Source organism: Pleurodeles waltl, chromosome 5 (genome assembly GCF_031143425.1).
Source record: "Pleurodeles waltl isolate 20211129_DDA chromosome 5, aPleWal1.hap1.20221129, whole genome shotgun sequence".
In the NCBI taxonomy this organism is placed as follows: domain Eukaryota; kingdom Metazoa; phylum Chordata; class Amphibia; order Caudata; family Salamandridae; genus Pleurodeles; species Pleurodeles waltl.
This window is the reverse complement of record NC_090444.1, coordinates 1647574464-1647586733: the sequence shown is the minus strand read 5'-3', so window position 1 is coordinate 1647586733 and position 12270 is coordinate 1647574464. Positions and strand designations below refer to the sequence as shown.

The 12270-nt window shown below is 41.4% G+C and overlaps 1 protein-coding gene across 2 annotated transcripts in view; it reads left to right on the top strand.

Annotated features, from left to right (window-relative positions):
- The window catches only part of SMC6 (structural maintenance of chromosomes 6), a 610138-nt gene that overhangs the window by 298971 nt on the left and 298897 nt on the right, over positions 1-12270 (top strand). The window lies entirely within an intron of this gene.

The following is a 12270-nucleotide window of genomic DNA, read 5'->3' as shown; positions in this document are numbered from 1 at the left end:
GCAATTTGCGATTTTTTGCAGCATTGCCTTGCGACCTGGAATTTGCGAATCGCAAATTGCGACTCGCAATTTCCAGGTCGCAACGCAAGAAATCGCAATTTTAGCGATTTTCTTATTTGTGGTCTGCGAATGCCTTTCATGCATTGCAGACCACTGTTTTGCACTCGCAAACGGCCGAATTTACCGATTTGCACCGTTTGCGAGTGCAAAACTTTTTCATACATCTGGCCCCTAGTTTCGTGAAGAATTTTCCGCCCTTCAGTAGAGTCAAGAGTTTGTTGATATTAGGGAGTGGAAAATTGTCTGTAACAACACATTGATTCAGGCTCCTCAAATCAACACAAAATCTCAATTTACTGTCAGCCTTGCGTGTAATTACCACTGGAGAAATCCACTCTGACGTCTCCACTGGCTCAATTATTCCACTTTTTAACATGTCATTTATTAATTTGTTGACTTCCTCTCTTACCAAAATAGGTACTCTTCTAACTTTATGTTGAACTGGAATCGCCCCATGTTTCAATTTAATCCTATGCACGTACCCCTTAAGTTCACCCATTTCCTCACGAAACACATTGTCTGCACCCCTGATATCCTCCAATGCCACCTCTTGAACAACCATGACAGGATTCTCAGCACGTGGATTTATAGTGATGTGTAAATCGTATTGATGAGCCCACCCGAGGATCGGCGGACCAGCTTCCGCAACACATACCTTCCCTTGAATAATCCTTTCACCAAAGGTGATGTCAGCTAACATATAGCCTACAATATCAATTTTTTCTCCCTGATACCCACCAGGGTTGATATCTTTCGGCAATAGCTTAGTGTCTGGCCACTTGGATCTAAATAAACCCTTTGGTATAATGGTATAAAGAGGCCCAGAGTCAACCATTAAATGAATAGCCTGTCCCTCTATAAGGAATTCAGCTGTGGGTCTTTGTTTCCTATTGCATTCGTCCTCCACTATTAATACTCTGTCTGGGCATCCATTCAAACTATCATAAGATCCTTCTGACAACACTGCTACTCTCATCTTTGCAGTACTTCGACACATCCTGGCAAAATGTCCTTTTTGATTACACTTCCTACAATCCTTTCCCTTCGCAAAACAATTTCTAGCTCCAGTATTGTGATTATAGCTACCACAGTTATTGCATGTTTTCCCAGTTACTTTTACATTTTGACCACCTTTACTGATTTTGTATGTACTTGCACCACTTTTGCTATTAAAAACTTCACAGTCCGTGTGTTGACCAATGACTGACACACCAATTTTTTCCTCCCTCTTATCCATTACCCTCATGCAATAGTCCGATTCTTCTATTACTTTAGCTATCTCCATGGCATCTTTTAGAGTCGGATTCTTAGCAGCCCGCAACCATTCTTGTACCTTGCGACTGATGCACTGTACTATAAGTTGATCACGTATCATCTCATCTGTCATTGGGCCAAACTGACATTTTAACGATAACTCTCTTAACCTGGTGACAAAGTCATCGATCGACTCACCAGGACGTTGTGGCTGAGTATAAAATTTGTGTAGTCTAATCACAATATTCCTACCCTTAGCAAACCTAATCTCTAAACGTTTACGCGCATCAGAATAAACGTCAACATCAGGTTGATCTTCTTGAATAGGTAACGCCGGTAGGTACTTAAAAATGTTTTGCCCTTCCTTGCCCAAAGCATTCAATAAAATAGCCTTTTTCCTCCCAAGAGAAAAGTTGCGCCCATCAATTGCTTCTAAATAGTTATCAAAAACATCTATCCATTCTTACCACTCCAGCGATGGCTCACCTGGTTGGGATAAAAATGGCGGTGGTGGTGTGATAGCATGCAAATCCATGCTGATACAGACACCTAAATAAATTAATGTCTGTAATAGAAGTAGTCAATCAATGAATAAATAACCAACATAAATACAATATGTATATAACAATTTGCACATGGTATGCGCTCAACACATCAAACTGAAATGTCTGGCTTTGAGTCAATGTCACATTGACAGCGGTAACTTTCCCACTGTGCTGCAAGCAATTGCCTGTAAACCATTGATTCGGCAACAATATGCTTTTAAGGTCCTTTCTTCTAATGTCCACAAACTGGAACCAAAGATCCTTTCCTCTAATGTCGTAGCACCGGAAACGCTCTCCGACACTCCCACTTGCCGTCAATACGGAGCAGAAATGTCACGTGCTCGACGTATTCCACTTGTGGGAAAAGGATCAGCGAGGTGAGGTGAGTCGCAAACTCCTGTCCGACGCGCTGTACCACTGCGCTCCACGCAGCCAGTCTCACGCGCTGCACAAGCAGATGATCATTATCGCCGCACTCCACACAGCACGCGCGCGGTGTTTAATTACCGTTGATTTCTCCAGTCTCACGCGCTGTACAAATAAACATCGGATATCAGCGCGCTCCACGCAGCACGCGCACGGTCCTTTGTCATCGTTGATTTCCTCCAACAAACGGTAACGTTAGACACCATCCACGGTGTTTAATTACCGTTGATTTCACCAGTCTCACGCGTTGTACAAATAAACATCGGATAACAGCGCGATCCACGCAGTGCGCACACGGTCCTTTGTCACCGTTTATTTCCTCCAACAAACGGTAACACCAGACACCAACCACGGCTTAAACTCACACACAATACCTACAAAATATCACAGCAAAGCATAGGACAGGCAAAGTCCTTTCCTCTACGTAGTCCCAGGATCACTGCACACTAGTCCGTAGAGGTCACACTACTCCTTAGTCGTAGCCAGCTCGAACTCGTCGACAAAATTATGTTGTAACGGAGAACTCCCACACAAAGGATGTCTTCATTAAGTGTTTATTAGATGACACGAAACAAGTGTGACCTCCATCGCGGCCAGGTTCAAATAACCGATCCCGGTGGAATGTCCCAGTTCCTAGGACACCGCGTTCCTATAACAACCTACAAACATTCTAATGCACCCAAGCTGCACATTATAACATGTTACTTACTTATAAAGTGTTTTATGTGCAAAACCTAAACAAAGGCATTTGATATATAAGCTTGATACAAACTTACAACTGTTGTTACCTGCATCAAAGATCCTTTTGATTCTACAAATAAAGTAAAAAATATATTTTTTTGCTATATAAAAAACATTGGCCTGGAGTTAGTCATTGAGTGTGTGTCTCATTTCTTGACTGTGTGTGTTCAACAAATGCTTTGCACTACCCTCTGATAAGCCTAACTGCTGGACCACCCTACCACAAAAGAGAGCATTAGTATTATCTACTTTAGCCTCTGTTAAGCCTATGGGGAACCCCTGGACTCTGCTCACTAAATATCATTTTGGTATAGTATATACAGAGCCAGCTTTCTACACAGGAGAATTGGTCCCATAAGTCACTGTACTACACCTGCACGCAGTGCTTGTTCTTCCTCCATAGAATGACATTACCGCATCTGAAAAATGCACTAAATGTCAACTTTCAAGAAACTCTAACAAATCCTAATTTGAAAAGTACTCACCTGATTCTGGTGATCTTGGTATCAAGGTTTATATAAAAGTATGTGTTGTTTTTATTCATTGGTGTCGGATTTTTTTCTTCAGCACGCATCTCACTTACTGTATGAGAGTGTGTGGTGTGTGCCATACATGCTTAGTACCACCCTCTGATATGTCTAACTGCTTGACCACACTACCTAAAGAGAGAGCATTTGGGATGTAATTTGTGACTCTGTGATACCTCTGTGCTTTACTTGGACTCTTTGCCAGTGTACCTTTTTTTTTGATCCACTGTATAAAGCACCTCCGTCCTACCGGTTTATTTAGCCAGGTCAAAATGGCAGTTCAAAGTGCACTACAAGCTGGAGTTGCAGGCCTGAGACATGTTTAACAGAGCTTCTTTAGTGGGTAGCATTTTGAGTGCCACTGCCCAATAGTAGCACTTAATTTACAAGCCCAGGGTACATGTTGTACCATATACAAAGGAGTTATAAATAAATTAAATGACACAATCAGGTGTAGGCCAATTTTACCATGTTAAAAACAAATAGCATAGCCCATTCTAAACTTGTAAACAATATAGATATGGGTTCACATTTAAAGTTGACCTTTTGATCCCTCAGACGATAACATGATCATTATAAGAATTCTAGATACAACGGAGCTCTAGATTTATGCTGAAGTGAAGAGAAGATAGACTAAGGTAATACGATATATGAAGAATATGGTGTAGGATGCAAGACACATAAAGAAGTACTCACAGTACAAATGGACCTTTTTAGAAACTGGAAAAAAATAAGATGCGAACCTCCTGCATAGAAAAAAACCACTGTGTGGTGGTGTAACAAAACCATCAGTGACCAGTTAAGGGTGGGATACCCCAGTGTTCAGTTATTGTGACTGGTGCTTTGTCTAGTAGTATAGCTGCCATGACCAGATGATTTTAAAGATTTTTGAGTCATTTATAAGAAAACATTAGTGGCTCTAAATCAAGATGCCTGCTGCCAGTGTTTCAGTGTTTCTTGATGCACCTTGCAACAAGATTGGATACAGGTGGAAAAGTGTTGATACGCTAATCTTTCACGCGTCTGGTCTTTGGTCTGTGATGTCAGCAAAACATCTTGAGGGCAGTACCAGGCATGTCTCAAAGAGCGTTTCACCAGATGTTGGTTTCAGCATAGAGCTACAGAGTTCCCTCCTGGCACCCCTGATGACATTGTTCACTTTGCTGCAGGGACGCTGCTGCCAACATACTGCAATGGGGCATCCGATTCCTGCCACCAATTTTTCATCCTGAGCTGCAGTGAGTGGCTAAAGCTGCACACCTCCTTCCTTCAAGGGCATTGTCTCCCTTGCTTTTGGGACGCAACTGCTTGGTCTGACCTCTCGCCTCCATTAGGTTGAGTACCTTGTACAGTTTTTGGCGCATGGAACCACCTCCTCGTGCTTTTTAGATAAATAAGTCTTTATCTGAGCTCAACTTTCTCAGGTTATGCGTTTGGTTTTCCCAAGAGTCAAATTAGCCAATTTTTCAACCTTTGGTATCCAACCTAGGAGCTTCCATTTCTTCCTTGACATCTAAGGTGAGCAGTGTTCATTGCTGGCTTTGCTACATCAACACTCCATATACTTTTTTGCATGAGGTTTAGGTCTTCTCTTTTCTTTCTGTTTTTTCCTAGTTTCTGAAAAGTTCAATTTGTACTGTGAGTACTTCTTTATATAGGTCTTGTACACCATATTCTTAATGTGTGTTTTCATATATATTCCTTACTATCTCTATCTTCTGTTCATTTCAGGATGACGCTCAGCCTCACTTATGTCTAGAGTCTTGATGATGATCCAGTTATCTTCTGAGGGATCAAAATGTTGACTTTAACCTCAGATACTTATCTAGATTGTTAATAAGTTGAGAACAGGTCATGCTATTTTTGTTTTTGGATATGCATTTTTGATCACTAGTGTCAGATGTGTATCGCTGTTGAAAGCACTGAGAGCATTTTTTTCAACCACACCGACTGCACCAGTATGCAGTGTCCTAAAAGCATCAAAACGGGTTCAGCAACAAAAGGCAAAAAACTGGGGATCCCTTGCAGAGAAGGCCAGGTTTAACACATCCCATGTGTGTTTGGACTGATTGCTCAGCATCTGCACTCTCTCTCCGAAATTACTAGGCAGATTTTTTTTGCATCCCATAATGAGTGGTCCAGTCTCTGCTGATGCCGATCAGGAGAGGTGTATCATTATGTTAAGTTACGTGTATTTGTAAAGTGCACTATCAAACGCAAAAGTAACCTGGCACTGAGCATGTGTGAGTGTCTAACCCTGCCTGTGGCAGGTTAGTTAATTGAAAAGTAGGTCTTCGACTTCTGTCGGAATTTAAGAAGCACGAAGGAGCCTCTGATGCGGAGTGGGAGGCCATTCCATGCTGTAGGAGCAATGTAAGAAAATGCCTGTCCTCTTGATCTGGTTCTGTTTATGCATGTGATGTGTGCGAGTAGGAGTCCTGCGGAGGTAGCTGGGCTGTTGGTGGAAGGAGATGCGACTGTTTAGGTAGGCGGGGCCTAAGTTGTGTAATGCTTTGAATGTGTATGTGAGGAGTTTGAAATGAGCTTGTTTGTTTTTTGGGAGCCGGTGGAGCTCCCTGAGATGTGGTGTAATGTAAGATCTGTGTGGGAGGTTGAGTCTGGCTGCTGAGTTCTAGATGGTTTGGAGTCTTCCGGTGAGGAGTTTGGTGGTTCAGCAGAGAGGGTGTTCCTGTAGTCCAACTTGCTGGTGATTATGGCATGAAGGGCAGTGTTTCTAGTTTTTCTTGGGAGCCATTTGAAGATCTTCCTTATCTTCAGGGTCTGGAAGCAGAATGCAGTGACCACGTTGACTTCTGTGGTAAAGTTCAATTTGCTGTCTATGAATACTTTGAGGTTCCTGGCGTGGGTGCTATGTGTGGGTCTGAGTCTGAGTTCAGCTGGTCATCAGTTGGAGTCCCATGGTGAGGTGTTCTTTGCGAGAGATCACTAGTTCTGTCTTGTCAGTATTGATTTTGACACAGTTGGGTTTCATCCAGTTAGCGACTTCAGTCATGCAGGCGATGAACTTGTTCCTTGTAATGGGGGGCATGTTTGAGAGGGAGAGTATGAGTTGCAAGTCAGTCATGTAGGAGAGGATGTTGATATAGGGTGTGCAGATGACGTTGGCCAGAGGAATCATGTATACATTGAAGTGGGAAGGACTGAGGGATGAACCTTAAGGCACTCCGTAGATTTGTTTGTCAGCTTGTGTTCTGTTATGAAGGAGCAGATCCAGCGGAGAGCGGGTCTTGGAATGCCAGTCTCATATAGGAGCCAGATGAGGTTAAGATGAGGCTGTGTCAGATGCTGCAGAGAGGTCCAGGAGAATGAGGGCTGCTGTTTCTCCTCCGTCAAGGATCATGCGATGTTGTCTGTGGCGATGATGAGTGGTGTTTCTGTGCTGTATTTGGGCCTGGATCCAGACTGTGTGATGGTGTGGAGCTGGTGGTTGCTGAGATGGTTTGTGAGGCATGTGTTGATTAGTTTCTCTAAGACCTTTTTCGGGTACAGTAGGATGGTGATGGGTCTGTAGTTCGAAAGTGTGATTGGATAAGCGGCTGGTTTCTTGAGATGGTGACATTTTTCCAAGGGTCCAGGAATGTGGCTAAGTTGATGGACGCACTAAAGATGGGTGGTAGCACTTAGCTGATTGGTAGTAGTCCTGTGGTGAAGGCTTGATATGAGCAAAGGCCAGCTGGGCCCCTGAAAGGATAATCTACACGGTAGAAGCAATTTTAAAAAAAATGTGACCGTGGGCCACGAGGTCAGGATTCATTCTTCGGCCATGATGGGAAGTTGAGCTGCGACATTGACTAAGTTTGGCTGAGGGTCAAAGTTTCAGTATATCGAGGTGATTTTGTTAAAGAAGCATTCTAAGAGCTTGTTGCATAGGTCTTGGGGGTGGGGCAGGGGTTGGATGCTGTTGCTGGAGGCAGCGGGAGGCACAGTGAAATCTTTGATGTTATTTCCAGAGTCAATGAGATCTGCAAGAGCTGGGTACTTGATGTTCCATATTTGCAAGTGGTAGCGTCTTAGAGCTGTTTTGAAGATGACTTTATCTTTGGTGGAGGCTTTTCTTATACCCGGGAATGTTGGGGTAGAATGTCAGGTCTGAGGATTCTGAGCAAGGTGGGTAGTCTGAATTGGATTTTACTGCATTGCACAAAATTATCATAGGAACAAAGAAGGTTTTGAATGTCTTTTTAACTGAGATGTTTTGTTCAGGCTAGAATGTTAAGCACCTGATACAGAATGTTGTTGTTTCAAGTGCTGGGGAGTTGGTGAGGGCAGCTGTATGGTTGGGGTGCATATAATAAAGAGGTCTGCTTCAAACCAGGTTTAGTAGACTTTGCTTCTGCACCACAATTCTGCTTCACAATTTGTCAACGAGATATTAGGAAGGAAAGCACCTCAACATACTAGTGGGCGTGAAGAAGCTTAGTGAAGGAAAAGACTTACCCATCAAGTATTGAGATCCATTCTTCACCTTATGGTCTCCGAAGAGTGTAATATTGGAGTTGCATTAGGGAGTGAGTGAAGTAAAGTACAGATCCTAATAAAATTTAAAAAATCAATGGAGGAAATATATATTTGGTCAGACGTTTGAAGCACAAGTACATATAAACTTTTGAAGCACTCATTCTAGACATGTGATTGCTCTTGGTTGACAGTGGAAAAAAACGCGAAACCTGAGGAGTGAGTAGAAAAATGAAGAATATGACAAATAGCAGTGTCATGGTGTCCATCCTTAAAACAAGGCATATTTCCAGAGAAGAGAAGCAAAAACGATGTTGTGATTGTCATCTTGAAGAGTTGAGGAGGTTTCTATCGAAATACATTGTGCACATGGCATTATGAAAATCTACATCGTAAACCTGGTGTAAACAACTATGGAAAGGAATTTTTACAAATCTAGGCTTTCTACTTCCTTCTCATTAAAAGAAATGTACTAACCTATCAGAGGATTGGTGATAGGCACTCTTTACTAGTGTTAAGTTGATAGATTGTAATGAGAGCGGTGATAGGCACTCCAAAATGAATTTCCCTTGGCAGCCCATCAGAAGACAGGATCTCCTTAAGGCACACCTTGATATTGTTGGGCTCAACTTCTTGGCTTATCAGAAAATCAGTGATAGGCAAACCTCATCATTTTTCCTTTATTTATAGAGTAAAAGTTACATGTATATTCTATAGATTGGTGCAGATGACAGGATTTGGTGTTTGCCATCTTATTTTATATTGTTTTACGCACAAAGAATTACAGTAGAACGCATTGTTTGGTGAAACATTTCTATTGAAATTGGGAACATACAAAATGTAACACCACTTTATTTTTTCTTGCCTACAACTTGCGAACCAGTGGGGTGATTGAGAAGGTGGAAGAAATGTTTTGGGTTTATGCTAGAGTTAATGTGACAAATTTAAGTTCAGAGCAAAATTATTCTTTGTTAATACATTCTTTGGGTGCCGAAAGTTAGGAGATGTTAGAAAATTAATGAGAAATATGAATGAATATGAAGTTTGCATACGAAACCTGGATTTGCATTTTCTTCCCTGTGTTAATACCACATTTGAACAGTATAATTTTGGGTCAAGGGCTCAAGGAAGTGAGTAGTCCGTTGATAACTACATAACAAGCCTACAGAACCTAGCATCTACATATAAGTTTGCCAGTTCAACTGAAGAAAGAAAAAGAGATCAGTTTATTTTGAAGTGTAGTAGTGAGAAAACGACAGAAGAATTATAGATGAAATCCGAACACCCATTTGAAGATGTGATTGCTGTAGCAAAGAGAGTGGATCACATGGTTAAGCGCATCAGTGAATAAAAAAGGAAAAGGTGGTGCATGTATACAAAATAAAATGAATAATGAGGCAACTTGTGAAGTGAAAAGGTGGAGCTAAAGGCCAAAAGAGAGTTGTTAGATGTAGGATTCAAGGGCATAGGGAAAATTCTAGAAATTGTCCTTTACAATCTGTTGTTTGTCATGGGTCATTTCTTGAAATGTTGAAGTAATAGAATGAGAAGATAAAAGAAACAGGAGGTGAAGGAAGTGGCTTATGAAACACATTTTCAGGTAAAGACAAAAGTCATTCCTATGATACTGTAATTGGTCAAGGTGGGAGAGTGGGAATGAAATTTGATTCATGTCCGTGCTTGACAATTATTGGGACAGAAAAGTCCTTTCATGGTGATGGACGTGTACCTCTGCCCTGATTGCTCCATCTGTAATGATGTATGGATCGCTGATGCTGATTTTTGTTGTCATGGGTGAACACAGATCATGAGTGTGCGCCATGACATAGGCCTGCCACATGGATTGTGATCTTTTATGGACCTGGCATAGGGGTGAAGGGCTACTGCCTTTCCCAGGAGTTCAGCAGCATGAGTGCAGTGGTGTCAGCATACTATGTAGTGATCAGTAGGAGATAAAAAGCCTTGTTACTTGTGTCACTGGAGTGTGGTCTACAGGCTCACTGATTTAAAGTTCTGCCCCTGTGTGCTTAACTCACCCTTGACCTACTTAAGATTGGTGTATTGTGCTGCTTAGTGCATGCGTGTTATATATATTTGCTCGACTGTATGTGTGCCCGTGAATGATTGGTTTCAACAAGCAGCATATACTTTGATACTAGAGGTGCTAATGGATTAATTCTGTACATCAAAAAGGGACAAAAAAGATAACATTTTAATATTTTAAATTCATCCAATGATATAGTAGAAAACAAAGCAATAATAAACCAGCAGCTCTTTTTTGCAGAGCAACACAAATCTAAAGTTCACTTTGATATCCTTATTAGAGAAAATGTATTACTTCTTTTTAAGGCCTGTGTTATGTTACATCACTTCTCGGGATATTGACAGAGTTGGTTTTATAACGCCTACATCAAACAGTGTGAAACAACTGTAGTTACCTGGCATTACTAAGAGCTTGCTGTGAAGATTTATGCAAACTGGGGGTATATTTGTGGAGAAGTCTCTGTGTCTGTTACACCCTTCCCCATTGACCTCAGTCAGTTGGGTGCAGTTAAACCAGAGAAGTAGCCGGGCCTCCCTCTTAAAATAGGCAATAGGTGCCACCCATCAGGGACAGCCAGCTTAATCAGGAATACAAATCCAGTGCAACACAGGTTCATGGAGGTCTTTCTTCTTAACTTCACCAGCAATGGGTCTTATGGAAGCAGCATGGCTAGACCATGTCCACCCTACACCACCCCTTTTTTGAAAAATTGGCCAAAGCACAATGAGAGTGCAAAGGGGCTAAAAAAAAACAATGTCTCAACAAAAAAACATACTCATAGGTCTTGGAATGTCAGGTCTTCACAGGGCAAGGAACATCAATCCCGCAGTTCAGCTAATTAAATTGCATAATATTCTCTGCTGCCAAGAATCTTGTGTCGAGCCTACTCTCATAGACAGTTATCAGTCAATTTATATCCCTGCAATAAAACTGGAAAAAAACAGATTGTAGGCCTGGTAACATTTATGGCTACTTCATTAGAACGTTTAGCAATGCCTATCTTAATTGATCAGCATCACCATGTACAAGCACCTCTCATCAAGTGCAGGAAAAAGGTTTGGTCATAATAGTGAATTCTTATGTTAATCCTTGCATAGAACGCAAAAAGAAGCATTATCGGCAATTATTGATCAGTTGCAATGGCTAAAGGAGTACTACCCATGAGAACTAATATTAACTGGAGATTTCAACATGAATTTCTTTGCTGGTAATATGAGTAATGGAGAATTTGAAACTTAAGACTCAAGTTACGACATGCCCTAGTGTGTATTACAGAATCGAAGCAAGACAAAATAGGAATTGTGTGAATTTTCTATACAAGTTAGGTGTGCCTTGTATAAAAGGTAGATTTCCATCAGACAACCTGCAAACCTGACCACAATTGACTGTACGCTTGCCAGTTATCAAGCTTTTAAACGTATTGAAGTTTAAAAAAAATAGTGGAAACTTTTGATAGCAGCCACTTCAGTCAAAGCAAATTAAGGAAATAAATACATGGAAATAACGACAGGACAGTGACATATTTCTAGGTGAACCTGTTGGTTTACAGAAACTGAAAAGGCTCAATAATTGGTTAATGTGTATGGGTTCAGTATTCAATTGAGACAAATTAACAATTACATTTGAAAGGATTGCAGTCATGCGTCTCTATGGAGTAAGGTAACATCAAATATATTATATACTGAATTGTAAGAATTTTCCGATCAAATCAAGTGCAGCAGAGTGGGCCTGGGCCCAATGAACTTCCGACAAAGTTAATTAAATCAAAGGACTGGTCATCTTAGCTTCACCAATGCATGTTAACATATCGGGCTAATTTCACCATTTTGGCAGGACTCAATTGTATGCCCTCTCCACACAAAAAAGGGCATGTGACACCCCAGCCAACTACTGTAAAATTGCTTTGATAGATTTGGAGGTGAAACAATGTGCTGTTGTAGGACTCTTACCTTGAGGGTAAGACTGCTTGGTTTTTAGGCTGCAGACCCACCACATGTGGGTGACTGAGTTGGTCCCTCACTGGTTGAAACTGTCAACTTAACCTTTTTGGGTAGGTAGCAGCACTTCATCAAAACCTGAAAAGTAAAGGTGATTTGTGGCAGTCTAAACGCACGACACACTGTCTCTTAAGGGAAGTCGTGGTTGACAGACCGTACCCTTTTCTCTTGGTTACGCAATGTTCTCACACAGGCAAAGA